General features: G+C 41.4%; 1 protein-coding gene across 1 annotated transcript in view; it reads right to left on the bottom strand.

The window, feature by feature from the left end:
* The window catches only part of Prex2 (phosphatidylinositol-3,4,5-trisphosphate dependent Rac exchange factor 2), a 289,087-nt gene that overhangs the window by 192,239 nt on the left and 83,611 nt on the right, over positions 1 to 13,237 (bottom strand). The gene's annotated exons all lie outside the window — the stretch shown is intronic.

Genomic DNA, 13,237 nt, shown 5'->3' with positions numbered 1-13,237 from the left:
AGGAAATGCAAACTACAAAGACGGTGACAGCCAAGCTGCTAAGTGACATCATCAACTCCACTAAGATAGAGATCAAAGGCAAAAGGTCAAATCAATGAGTAAGCACTATTTAATGCTCATTTTTGTAGTCATTGTGATCTTTCCTCAAACTTAACTGCAGTTTAGAACCGGTGCAAGGTTTCTTCACTCGCTCAAATCACCAAGTATCTCACCTGAACCATATCAAAGTTTTTATAATCTGACTTTTGTTATAACAGAAGCATATCAGTATACATTAATTTCCTTTTCTTAAGAATCTTTACCAGATCTTCACATAAATAAGCACCACAGTTTCAAAACTGAATCAAACTGATATTTCTAATATCTTTTGAAAAACTATAACAATATGCCATGAATATGGCAACATTTGTATATATTTTCTACTCTAGCAAAAAGCACTAATTGATCAGTTCCACACCATCCCACCATTACAGGAGAGGTCTATGTCACCTCCACCAGTTGCTCTTGCTCCTTCTGCTTTTGATATTTGAAATGAAAAGAAAAACATAAATCAAAGTTCTATCCCCAAAGCAGAAACTAAGACTTAAACAAGGACACTTCTTTTCATTTCAAATATCAAAAGCAGAATAATCTGCAATATTTTAAGTATATTCAATGGTCTTCATCGCCGTTCTTTCGACGCACAAAGCTAAACATCTTCACCCACTGTCTAGACAGATGTGACCACACTGTTTTTTAATTAGCCATTTGTTTCTTTATGGCAGTTGTCATCATCAAGGCACTAACACAATTACAGAAACCCTGAGGCAGAATTTTAGATTTTTTTTTTTATTTCTCAACATGCAATGGGAAGGCAGGCAGTTCTTAGCTGTTTCACTGTTGAATACTTTGAAATAAACTTTGACCCTGTGTTTGATATACATCACACTATTCCCAAGATGAAGCTGCAACTTTAATTCTGGACCCCAAATCCATAAGAAGGACATGCAACCTCAGAAGTAAATTCTCAGAAACAAAGACTTTTTAAAATTATACGAAATGTGGACCTCAATCTTCAGGACAGAATGTGGATCCCTGGAATGGTACCCAACACTAATCTCAGGACTTGAGGCATGAGTTGGATGAATGTGAAATAACCAAAAACAATGACTCTACTGGTCACTCACTCTCAGATTCTGAAAGTTCTTCACAACATAATGCAGTGCATTTTAATACTTTTCTCTGAATAAATAAAACCACTCAAAAGAATCCAAGATTAATTTTTCAATATAGGCCTATCTGTATATATAAGTCTTTTTCATTTTTTGTGAATGGAAATTGCCTTCCCAAAGGGCAAGGAGGTCACCTCTGCTTCACGTTTCTCAACTACTCTCTTTCATGTAGATGTATCTATGTATCATAGATATATGGGGATGTATCTATCTATGATGCCTTTAAAAAATAATTAAATTTAAACATGTAAGGTCATCCCTAATAAACCATGAGTGATTAAACACAATCATTTGTTTATGATGTATTCTTAACATTCCCTTCTTGCCCTTACAATAAAGAAAATATCTGGGACCCCAATAGGAGATCAGGGATAAGAGCAACTATGGGTGCATAAGCACACTGAATCCCTTAGCTGGAGATTTGCAGGGATGCTCAGAGCATCAAAACATATAGAACCATGCTAGTATTGATACTGCAAGTTATAGGCTGTGCCAAAACTTTTCAGCTGGAGGTCCCTGCCTTTGCTTCACCATAAGGCTTTTCACAGCTTAGCCAAGCCACTCTAGACCAGTTTTGTAATACAAAATCCTTCTTTAACAAAATGCTAAAACCATTTTTTATAGGCTGCAGAGGTCCATAAAGTGTCTGCCACATAAGCATGAGGACCCAAATTCTGATCCCCAAAGTCTGCGTCAAAATCTGGGTGTGGTTGTCTGCACCTACAACCCTACTGGTAAGGGTAAGAACAGAGACTCCAGAACTCCGGACACTCATTAGTCATCCAGTTTAGCCAAGTTGATAAGTTTTAGGCTCAGTAAAAGAGAGAACTTGCTTCAAAAAAACAAAAGTAGAGAGCAATCAAGGAAAGATACCCTGCAGGCGGATGAGCACCCTGACAGGCAGACAGCTAAGGAAGGAGGCTATAGGTAAACAAGCAGATGGTAAATTTCTGAATTCTCTATCCAGAACAAAGGCTGTGTGCAAAACAGCCCCAACACACACACACACACACACACACACACACACACACACACACACACGAAGCCCCAGACATTCCCAAGGCTGGTCCTGGACATGTCTCAATTCTCATAAAGCTGTGTGCCTAGCAGCTCCCTCTCCTTTGTACACATTGACCACACACAGATAAAGGGAGAGGCCCCTGATCATAACACCAAAACAATGAAAAACTTCAAGTCCTCCCTGGGGTTTGGGTTAATGAATCTCCTCAGCACTTATTGGGTGTCTTCTGTGGGTGTATGTGCTTCTTTTTCTTTTTTAGCAAAGTTTTCTTTCTACCATGTCTGAGATGCTCCCTTCCCAGACAGTAACATTTTTTGAAGACTTGCCTGCAAGTCCCTCAGAGGATCACCTAAATATTAAGGTCAGGATAAACTGAGTCAAGCCATGAAAGCATGGCATGGGGCGACCACTGGGTTTGCTGGCATCCCTTCCCCATCCTGGAACAGGAACACCACCACTGCTACATTTAAGGAATGATGGAAACTGCAGGCTGGTCGTTTTATTTTTCCCACTTCTTTGATAGGGAAGGTTCACTTTCAAATTTAGTTCTTCTGCCTTTGTTTCAGAGAGCAAAAAAATTCTTTCAGACAGCTCTGACTAAAAGTGCCATGGTTTGCACCCACTCCTTGGGTTGAGGCTGCAGATCTCTTACAAGTTAGTCAGGCAGCTGGCTCCAAGGAGACTTTCTGAACTTTACTCCTCATGAGATTGGGTTTTTTATCTTTATCCTAACAACCACAGTTTTCTCTGACTGGGCAGGATCTTGTTAGAGTCTTATCTAGTCTTCTCTGACTGGGTAGAAGCTTGTAAGGGTCTTATCTAGTTTTCTCTGACTATATAGGATCTTGTTGGCATCTCACCTAGTCTTCTCAGACTACATAGGATCTTGTTGGCATCTTATCTAGTCTACTCTAATTTGGTAGGATCTTATTAGGGTCTTAGCTAGTCTCCTCTGACTGGGTGAGATCTTGTTAGGGTCTTAACTTGTCTTCTCTGACTGGGTGGGATCTTGTTAGGGTCTTATCTAGTCTTCTTTGACTACATAGGATCTTGTTGGCATCTTATCGCATCTACTCTAGTTGGGCAGGATCTTGTTAGGGCATTATTTTGCCTGACTTCCAACATTCTTTAGTTAGGGTCTTAGCTCTTCTCCCCTAAGTCAAAAGAAAAGGAACCATTAGCAGTTAGAAACCTATTGGGCTGTTAGGTAATATAGAAGCTATCGGCCACCCTACCAGAGTTTTGACCAGAAGTCAGCTAGTTCCTCTTTCTGTTCTATATCTGAAATAATTGGAGAGGGGGGGCAAATGTAAATTAAAATCTGAGAACTGGATTTGAGGGGCTTAATCTGGAGACAACCTTCATAGAGCATAAAGCATTCTACAAAGATCCTGTCTGGGGGCAACTTAACTGGGGTTCATACTGATCCACCAGTAGCCAAGAAGTGTGATGCTGTCTCTGTGATACTTTCTGACACCTCTCACATTAAGGAGGATACCACATCAGTGAACTTTGGCTCAAACTCTAACCCAGGGAGAAATGATGTGGAAGAGGGAAAGTTATTAGGAGAAAACCCTTCACCCAAAAAAACCCAAGTAGTAAGTGAAAAGCCTCCAAGGATCTTTCCTGATCTCTGGGAAGACCAAGACCCACAGAAATTTGCATATGCTCACCACCATTATCCCAAAGAGAAACAATATCTTTATACTCTCTCAACACCCAAAGGGCTGTTTCCTCTCACGTTGAGTTATGTTCATCCAGGCCTCCTTTACTTTGGCAAAACTGAATGACTGTGATGTTCTATGGAGGATCCACACAAGGGTGGATATATATATATATTGAACTAACCCAGATATCTGAAGAATGGAGCGAAGAAGTGATGATATCATTTAGTACAAGCACTACTCTTCTGGAGAAGAGTGTTAGGGAAGCTCTTGGAGCAGGAAGGATAAAATTGGACATGGGCTTTCCAATGGGGTATGAGGATAGACCCTCTCAAAAGGCCTTCTGAAATCCCAATGACCAGATGAAGAATGGAAAGGACATTTGTTCTGCTGTGTTATAGAGGGTCTTAAGAAGGCTAAAGTCAAAACTCCTTCTTAGTGCCCGTTATACACTACAGGAAGACATGTACCCTGAATCACCTGAGAATGCATTCCTAAAAGCCATGCTCTTAACTCATACAGCTCAGACACTCATAAAAAGCTCCAGACACTAGTAGCTGTCCCAGACAAAACAATAGCAAGCTTTTTTAATTTGTCCAGGTCACAAACTCAGTCTTTTTATAACAGAACCATGAAAAGAAAGAAAAAAGGACCAGCACCATGGGCAGTTAGTGGTCACAAGAGCCAACCAGATAAATGCTCTCCCTCCCCACCCCCATACAGTATAAGCCTAAGGCTTGCTTCCTCTGTGTGCAAGAAGGTCACTTCCTGTTGGAAATGCCCTCAGAGGCTCCTTGAACCCTGATTCATCTGTAAAGGAAATCACTGGCAGCACCAATGCCTTCCAGCCCAGCTGGGCTTCATTCCTTTCCATAATGATAGGTCTGGTGGTGAAGGGGCTTCCTATACTGGCTCCTTTCATGTTCAGATAATCTTGAAGAGCCCTGTGAATTTGGGACTGCAAGAAGCATAAGATTAGATTCATGACTGACTGAGGAGTGTGATTATTAGCATTGACCCTGCACCCTGTTTCCTGATCCTGAAGGTTTATAATCAGGGTCTATTAGGCCAGCCCCTAAACTGCTATTTCACTAAACTGTTTGTTTGTTTGTTCAGGGGGAGACCTCCACTTCTGTTAGTTCTTTTCATTAGTTCTCCATACCCTGTCTCCTCTGCTGAGAAGAAACCTTTGGTCTAGACTCAAGGTCAGCCTGCTTCTCCCTTCAGGGCAGAACACTATTGCTTATCTCCCTGGAGAGCAATGTCAAGGCTGCAGTGTGGACAGATGGAAGTGCTGTGAGGCTATAGAGGACGCTAAAATGGCCTCTTCTGTAGTCATATATCATCATAAAGATCCTGTCTATTTGCTTGATCAGAAACAATATCAGAAGGGGACTTCTCTCCATAATTCAAGGGCTAATGAAATAAGGATGAGTGGTTGAAGGTTCTAGTACACAGAATATCCCATCCTTGGAGTCAGCATAGGACCTAACAAACGGAAGTCAGTCCAGGATCTTTGTATGATCAATGACAGAGTGGCTCCCGTCCGTCCAGTAGCTCCTAATTCTCACACTCTTCTCACCTATATTTCCCTAATAAGACTCATTAGTCAGTGCTAGATCTGTTTGCTTGTTTGTTTATTTGTTTTTCCAAATGGGGTTTCTCTGTGTAGCCGCGATTCCTAGCGCTCATTCTATAGGTCAGCCTATAGCCTCAAACTCAGATTATCTGCTTGCCTCTGCCTCCCAAATGCTAATACTAAACTGTGTGCTACTGCTACCACCACCACCTGGCAAGTGCTGGATCATAAAGACCCTTTTCTATACATCTCACTTCAGCCCATAATCAGTTTCTATTTGCTTTTGAAGACCCCACATGCAGAACAAGATAAGTTATTTGGACTGTCCTATTCCAGGGGTTTAGAGACAGTCTGCCTATTCTTTCCTGAGACTGGATGAGATGAACTTATCATAATAACCATGTAGATGAGCCAACCAAAAGCCTCGTATCCTGAGAAAACATCCAGAAAATCCCAGCTATATGAAGCAGAAGTTGCCTACTTGGGCCTTGCCTTTCCAAAAGTGCCCAGAGCTTTAGGACCAGAATGAGTCTGACCCATCTTTGCCTTCATTCTCTCCCATGCATGCTCACCCAAGCCCTCACACAGATGAAAGCCTTTCAGTAAGTTATAGAATATTGTAGAATGTAGCTCCTTGGATAGTCAGTGCTGGCGACACTTCTAAATCAGGCCTGTAAGGGGACTCAGTCACAAGAATTCACCAGAGTTGAATTGCTTAGTCCCAGCAAGCCTTCCAGAAAACTTGAAAAGTCACTAACCAAAGCTCCTGCCTTAGGCTTGCCTAGTAAGCCTAAGTTTCACCTGTACGTAGCTGAGAGACAGGGAAGAGCTCTAGGGGGGAGTTACTCAACACATGTTCCATTTCCTCAAGTCATACAGATAGCTAAGGAATTAGATGAGGTAGCAAGTCCTGGGAGCAGTTGTTACTGCCAGACTCCAGATTCCTGGAGCTCAAAAGGTTCCCTAGGGCTCCCCCTCACAGTTCACAAGTGTCATTACACTGGGTCATTCTGAAAAATATGAGAAACACTCAGTGGCTCTCAACCTTCCTAATGCTGAGACCCTTTATTTAATACAGTTCCTCATGTTGTGGTGAGCCCTAATCATAAAACTATTTTAATTGCTAATTCATAACTGTAATTATGCTATTGTTATGAATATCTGGATTTTTGATGGTCTTAGGCAACCCCAGTGGAAGGGATTGGACCCTCAATAGGGGTTGTGACCCACAGGTTTAGAACCACTGCAAATCTACTTCACAGAACGTTACCTAAATATTAGACCCTCATAGCAGAGGGACCTGAAATTACTCTCCAGATCTGTCCAAGCCTGAACCTAGCCATCAACCTTTCAGAAAAGGAAGGGGAGCCTCTCCACTCCTGTCAGGAGGTCCTCACAGAAAACTGCATAGCCCATACTGGTCTCTCAGATCAACCCCTGACTGGTCCTCTAGACAGAGGGAATTTCTTTTGTGAAGGAAAGATCTGACATGCAGGAAATGTAATAATCACTGAACTGGAAGTGCTTGAATCAGGACCAATATTACCAAACTCTACTACTCAACTAGGCAAGCTAAAAGCACTTAATTTAGCTGTAGAACTGTCCAAAGGGAAAAGAGTCAATATTTACCTACACAGATGTGAAATACGACTTCCTCATCCTCCATGGCCATAGAACCACAGAGAAGGAACGTGGCCTCCTCCTAATGACAGCTGAGATCCCTATCAAATAATCCCAAGAAATTCTTAGGCTCCTGATGGGGTAGAGTCTTCTGTTTTGTGTTAATTTCATTGGTGAAATAAAGAAACTGCCTTGGCCCTTTAATAGGACAGAAAATTAGGTAGGCGGAGTAGACAGAACAGAATTCTGGGAGAAAGAAGCCAAGTCAGGCAATCGTCATGATTCTTCCACTCCAGACAGACACAGGTTAAGATCTTTCCTGGTAAGCCAGCTCGTGGTGCTACACAGAATATTAGAAATGGGTTAGATCAATATATAAGAGCTAGCCAATGTGAGGTTAAAACTAATGGGCCTAGCAGTCTTTAAAAGTATATAGTTTCCGTGTAATTATTTTGGGGCATAAGCTAGCCAGGAGGCTGGGAGCTGGGGCATCAGGGAAGCGGCCCGAAGCTCCATACAACAGGCTCCTGAATGCAATCCTTTTGGTCACTCGGGTGGCTGATATCCACCCACTGTCCTGGATATCAGAAAGGGGATGACCCACAGGCCAAAGAAGTAGGACAACTGACTCTGAGGCCAAGAGGGCTGCACTGGAATACAAGGAATGGTGTACTCTGGGAGGAATCTCTGCTGCCTTGTGAAAGAGCCAAAAAACTCCTCTGAGAAACCAGCTTTAGCCTTTAAAATCAGACATTAGCAATGATGGCAGCTAACATCTAAGCACCAATTATTACTGCCCTACAATAAAAGTTCTAAAGTCCCTCATCTGAAATATCATTTGGGACAATGAAGCATGCTCATACTGGCAAAAAAAAAAATGCTCAAGAGACAAGGCCTAAAAGAAACAATCCATCAGACAGTACAAAAATGGGAGATATGGCAGAGACATAACTACTGTGCAGTTAAGCTCTTGTACACAGAAAAGACTGGCCAGTAGGCAGGCAAAGAGTAATGGTGGGGAAACCAGACTAGGAGAATTCTGGGAAGAGGAAAGGCAGAAATGCAGTCACTAGCCAGATGCAGAGGAAACATGATAAGAATGCTTTGCTGAGAAAGGTGCCAAGCTATGTGGCAAAACATAGACAAGAATTATGAGTTAATTTAAGTTGTAAGAGCTAGCTAATAATAATCCTCAGCTAATAGGCCAAACAGTTTATAATTAATATAAGCCTTTGTGTTTTTCTTTGGAAATGAATGGCTGCAAGGCTGGGTGGGATAGAAACTTCTGTCTACAAATGGCACTCAACTTCTGGCCAGAATTCCCACATAAAGATTGAGAAAGTTTTTTAAAAAGGATTTTAGACAGACAAGAACAGAGTCAAACACAGTTTCTTGGTAACTGTCTTTTCTCTGGTAGGCTCTGCTTCCTGGTGATGAGCAGAGGTGAGACTCCTTTAAGAGAGGCTTCCTGACTCAGCATTAGTGGCAAAATTCTCACAATTCTTTTAAAAGGTCCTGCCACCAAACACTTCAGTGATGTTTATGAGCAGTCTGAGGCATGCTTCTTCATGATGGCATGGACCTTGAAATGCCACAGAGTTGTGTCAATAGATATGACTCCTGCAAGTGCCTCTGCCATGATGTTAGACTCTCAGAAAGCAAAGGAATGGGGTAGAGTCAGACACCAAAGCTGCAGCTTTAATCCTAGATTTTTACTTAGCAGATTTAAGACTCATGTGCTCAGAAAAAGTTAGAGATATTACAGTAAAGACAGATTCAAATGGAAAAACAAATGTCTCTAAATTGTTTACAGTGTATTCAAAAATATGGGTAGGCTTGGCAGAGAAAAGAAAAAGGATTAAGTCCTTAAAAAAAGAAATAGAGTAGCCAGGCATGTTGGTGTATGCCTTAAATCCCAGCACTTGGGAGGCAGAAGAAGGCAGATCTCTGTGAGTTCAAGGTAAGTCTGGCTTACAGAGTGAGCTCCAGGATAGTCAAAGATATACAAAGAAAACCTGTCTCAAAAAAACAAATATTAAAAAATAAATAAATAAAAAATAGAGTAAAAAATCCCATGTAAAGATGGAAAATACACAGAATGTCTGGGTATTGTATATTACTGTGTTGTCTGTTTGGTTGCTGAGGAAGGAACAACAGCTCCTAAAAGACATTTGATTATAAATGCTGTTGGATCAATCCAACCTATAGATTTTGAAAATGCCTTGACTTCAAAATTGAAATCAAAAGATAGGTTACCTTGGAGAAGAGGTTTTGCTTTTGTTTCCATAGGAAATGAGAGGCTGTGGATTCATTCTTGGTTAAGAAAAATAAGGTTTGATTGAGAAAGACCCCCTGAAAAAATCTCCAATGGGAGCAGATGGCCCAGATGAGCCAATATTTCAGAGCACCTCTGCTGTAGTCTCCTCTGAGTTCTGGATCAAGAACAGGATCAAGGCTAGTGACTGGGATCATCCAGCCTCACAGAATACATCAGTCAAGACTTGGCCATAATCCTAAATTTACTTTGGGTTCCTATAAGATTACCAGTGTCCCCAGTCAGCAGGAAGTAGCCTAGAAAACTATGCCCACATTTCTGTCCTCAAAAACAAAATGGATTATGGATGTTTGTCTTTGTTTAGTGTGTTAGTTACAAGTTGTTATGGACAATGGTCAGGAAAAAGCTAAACAAAGGAGATTAGATTCAGAGTTCTTGTTTTGAAATGAAAAAAGAGGAAATATTGTGGGAGAATGCTTTTGTACAGTTTAAGAAATTGTCATTCATATTGGTTTAATAAAACACTGGTTTGACAGTAGTCAGACAGGAAGTATAGGCAGGGCAACCAGACTAAGAGAATTCTGGGAAGAGGAAAGGCAAAGACACAATAACCACCCAGACACTGGGCAAGTAAGATGAGAATGCCTTACTGAGAAACTGTATGAAGCTACATGGCTAGACATAGACAAGAATTATGGATTAATTTAAGTTGTAAGAGCTAGTTAATAATAATCCTCAGCTAATAGGCCCAACATTTTATCAGAAAACCAGAGGTAGCTAGGGTGTTGCTCTCCAAAATAATTACTAGATTTTGAATAATTAAAAGTCTCTAGAGTGGCAATGGGCCAGGCCTGCTCATTTCTCAGGGTCTGACTAAAGCCTTGGAAATTCAGTATCATCTGCATCATCTACATTTTCTTGACAGCCCAAGACTCCTGGAAAGTTAAAGTAGGCTAGTATTCTCCTAAAAGACACCAAAGGAAGTTATTTGGAGAAATCCATGGGGCATATATATATTTACCCCTGGTCCAGCTCAGATTTAGGAATATGCCTAATTTCCAAGGTCTCATACACAGTAAAACTCTTCTCACCAATGACCTTGACCAAACCCTGAAACAATCAATGGTGACTTGCAACACCAGCTGGCAAAATTCCAGGAGATCTATCAGAACTACAGACATGCTTTTTCAAAGAAGGACACAAAGCAACTCCCTCTTTCTGTCCAGGAAGCTTAGTATTAATCAAGACATCAGACTCAAATTGAAAGCCTTGTCCACCTCCTATGGGAAAGCCCATATCCTGTTTTGCTAGCCAACGCCCCCCACCCCTGCACAGGAGGTGGAGTTTCAGAACTAGACACATGGCTTCAGCTACCAGGTTCAAGACTGCTTCGGGCTTCCCTGAAAAAACAAGAGACCCCAGGAAAATGTCATCTCAAACTGATCTTCAAATGTCAACCCTGCTCAAATTCAATGACTCTGCATGATTGTGCTATCCTCTCTAGGCACTGGTTTCTCACTTGCCTGCCACAGTTACTGCTCTCTAGCTATCATGACTTCTCCTACACAGGCCATGGTGTCACTTCTCTTGATCATGGCCCTTTTGGAGATTTTTTACCTCCTTATCAATAACCCTGTATCCTCCACAGACTCTGGAGATCTTTCAGCCATATTCTAGAAGATGGGTTGATAAAAACACTTTCACTGTATGACAGACAATAACAGGAATGTGAAACCACACTGCGCACGGCACGTGAAGCATTCATTCAGGTTTCCTGTTTCACTTCCCCATTGTGGGAAAGGACCTTCACTCTACTCTAGAAATAAAACCAACCTAGACCTTGACAAAGAGGAACACATTTCACAGAATCTCTTCTGCATTGACCAAGACCCCCATTGGGACCAACTCATTCTATCCCTTCCAGGATAATAAATGTTTTTAAGACAACAGCTACAAACCCTTTCTGATCACCATCAACATGATAGAAGCCACCTAATTGTAATCGTCTTCTCCAACTAGGAGTAACCAAACATTTGGTTCAAAGATCCAAATATGTGAAAATCACTGCAATATAGAACAGAACAAAACAAGAAAGACAGCAAAACCTTACCCTATACCTGCAACTTCGGAATTTCCTAATGGACATTCCCAGGTACAAGGTGTGACCCAGTAGGCTCACATATTCTCCAATATCACACTTACTATTCATGCCAGATAAAACTGGAATCCATGTGGGTACACCAGACTTGGGCTTACCTGGGGACTGTCCCCACCACTCCGAACCTCCTATAGGCTACCTATTGGTTTTGGATTCCCATTTTTATTCTAATCTGAATTCACAGCCCTAAAACAGAGACAAGTTTCCCAGTTGTTGTCCCTAATCTTGCCTGAGAAATCTATGATTGAGGAGAATTCCCCAGTTACCTTAACCTCACACAAAAACCTGGGAGACAAACTTCCTCAAGAATATCCATCCTCTGTCTAACCATGCGTTATCTCCTTGGAAAAATAAGCACAAACTTAGGGTTCACCAAAGTGCTAGAATGGGCCACCTCAGAGGAACGGCAATCCCTTGAAAAGAATTCCCTAGCCAAACAAGCCATAAAGTCAATCTCTTATTCCAAGCAGAAGGAAGAGAATAGAACATATTAACAAAAGAAAATTCAGATCTAAAGAATAGATGATACCTATTAGACACAGTCTCCAAAAAAATATTTCCATCACATGAGGAAAGAGAGCTTGTATTTATATCTAACAAAAGTTTATTAACTTTATGAAATGAAATGGGATCCAAATTGCCTATGTGTCAATGGCCTATCCTCCCAAATGTTGAACCTAACTCTGAGAACATCGTTCCTAATTATGGTATGCCCTTTCTTTCAAAGAAAACTCCATACCACTGTAATATCTCATCTTGTATACTGACTGAAGCTACAAAATAAATACCTTATCATAAAACTTATAGTCTTGGGAAAATCATTAATGGCACCCAAGTAGTGCCGATAGGATAGCGCTGGGCAATCTTACCAAACCTGATCCAGGGGGATTATATTGATCCCTAATTAGAGAGTGAGCTCTGGCTCTGTTCAAAAAAGGAAGAGACTCTGACTTCATTCACACTTGGCCCTTGGTGTCTAACCTCAGAAAAAATAAATTCTGGTACACTAGCAAGCACATCTGTTTTTGGAAGGGAATGATCAAGGGGATGGTTACTTTCACTGACTTTTCATGTAAGGCCTCTGACCTTCAGCTTTCCAGTATGAGAATCTGGTGCACCAATTCACTCATTATACTAGACCTTGATCCCTTGTCCAAAATTTGCATCAGTAACAATGTGGGAGGAAGTCTTTTCACTGACCTTGTCCCTTGATGTTCTGCATAGGTTTGAAATAGAAGAAACCCATGTGCTTGCTGATAATTTGAAACTCACTGATTAAAAGAACCTCAATCTCTTGAGTCAAACCAACAGCTAGCAGTAGATCAAGGAGGTAGAGACATCATAGTCTGACCAGTGCTTATGATCAGGCATGTAGCAGATTCTGTAGGTGGTGTTCCTACATGTTCTCCTCCTTCAACAATGGTGTCCATGGACCAACACTCTCTTTAATCATACTTTGCTAGGCTTTAAAACTGTGCTAGTGGCCCTATAGGTTACAGGTACCAATGAGAGGGGAAAGCAAGCAGACAGATAGGCGAAAGTTACGTTGGTATACAACACGATGGCCAACTTCCAGCTTCTTCATCCAGAAAAAAGCCTTGATGAACTTCCCCTCCAACCCCAACTGGGGTGCTCCTTCTAGCTGACCTGCCCCGACATGACCAGAGCCAGTTCAAAACCTGACTCTATAGGCCTATCAGATCCCTCTT

The sequence above is a fragment of the Microtus oregoni genome, unplaced genomic scaffold (genome assembly GCF_018167655.1).
Source record: "Microtus oregoni isolate MIOR12 unplaced genomic scaffold, Mior012 000017F_ref0000208, whole genome shotgun sequence".
In the NCBI taxonomy this organism is placed as follows: domain Eukaryota; kingdom Metazoa; phylum Chordata; class Mammalia; order Rodentia; family Cricetidae; genus Microtus; species Microtus oregoni.
The sequence above is the reverse complement of the archived record's forward strand: the minus strand, read 5'-3'. Positions and strand labels throughout refer to the sequence as shown.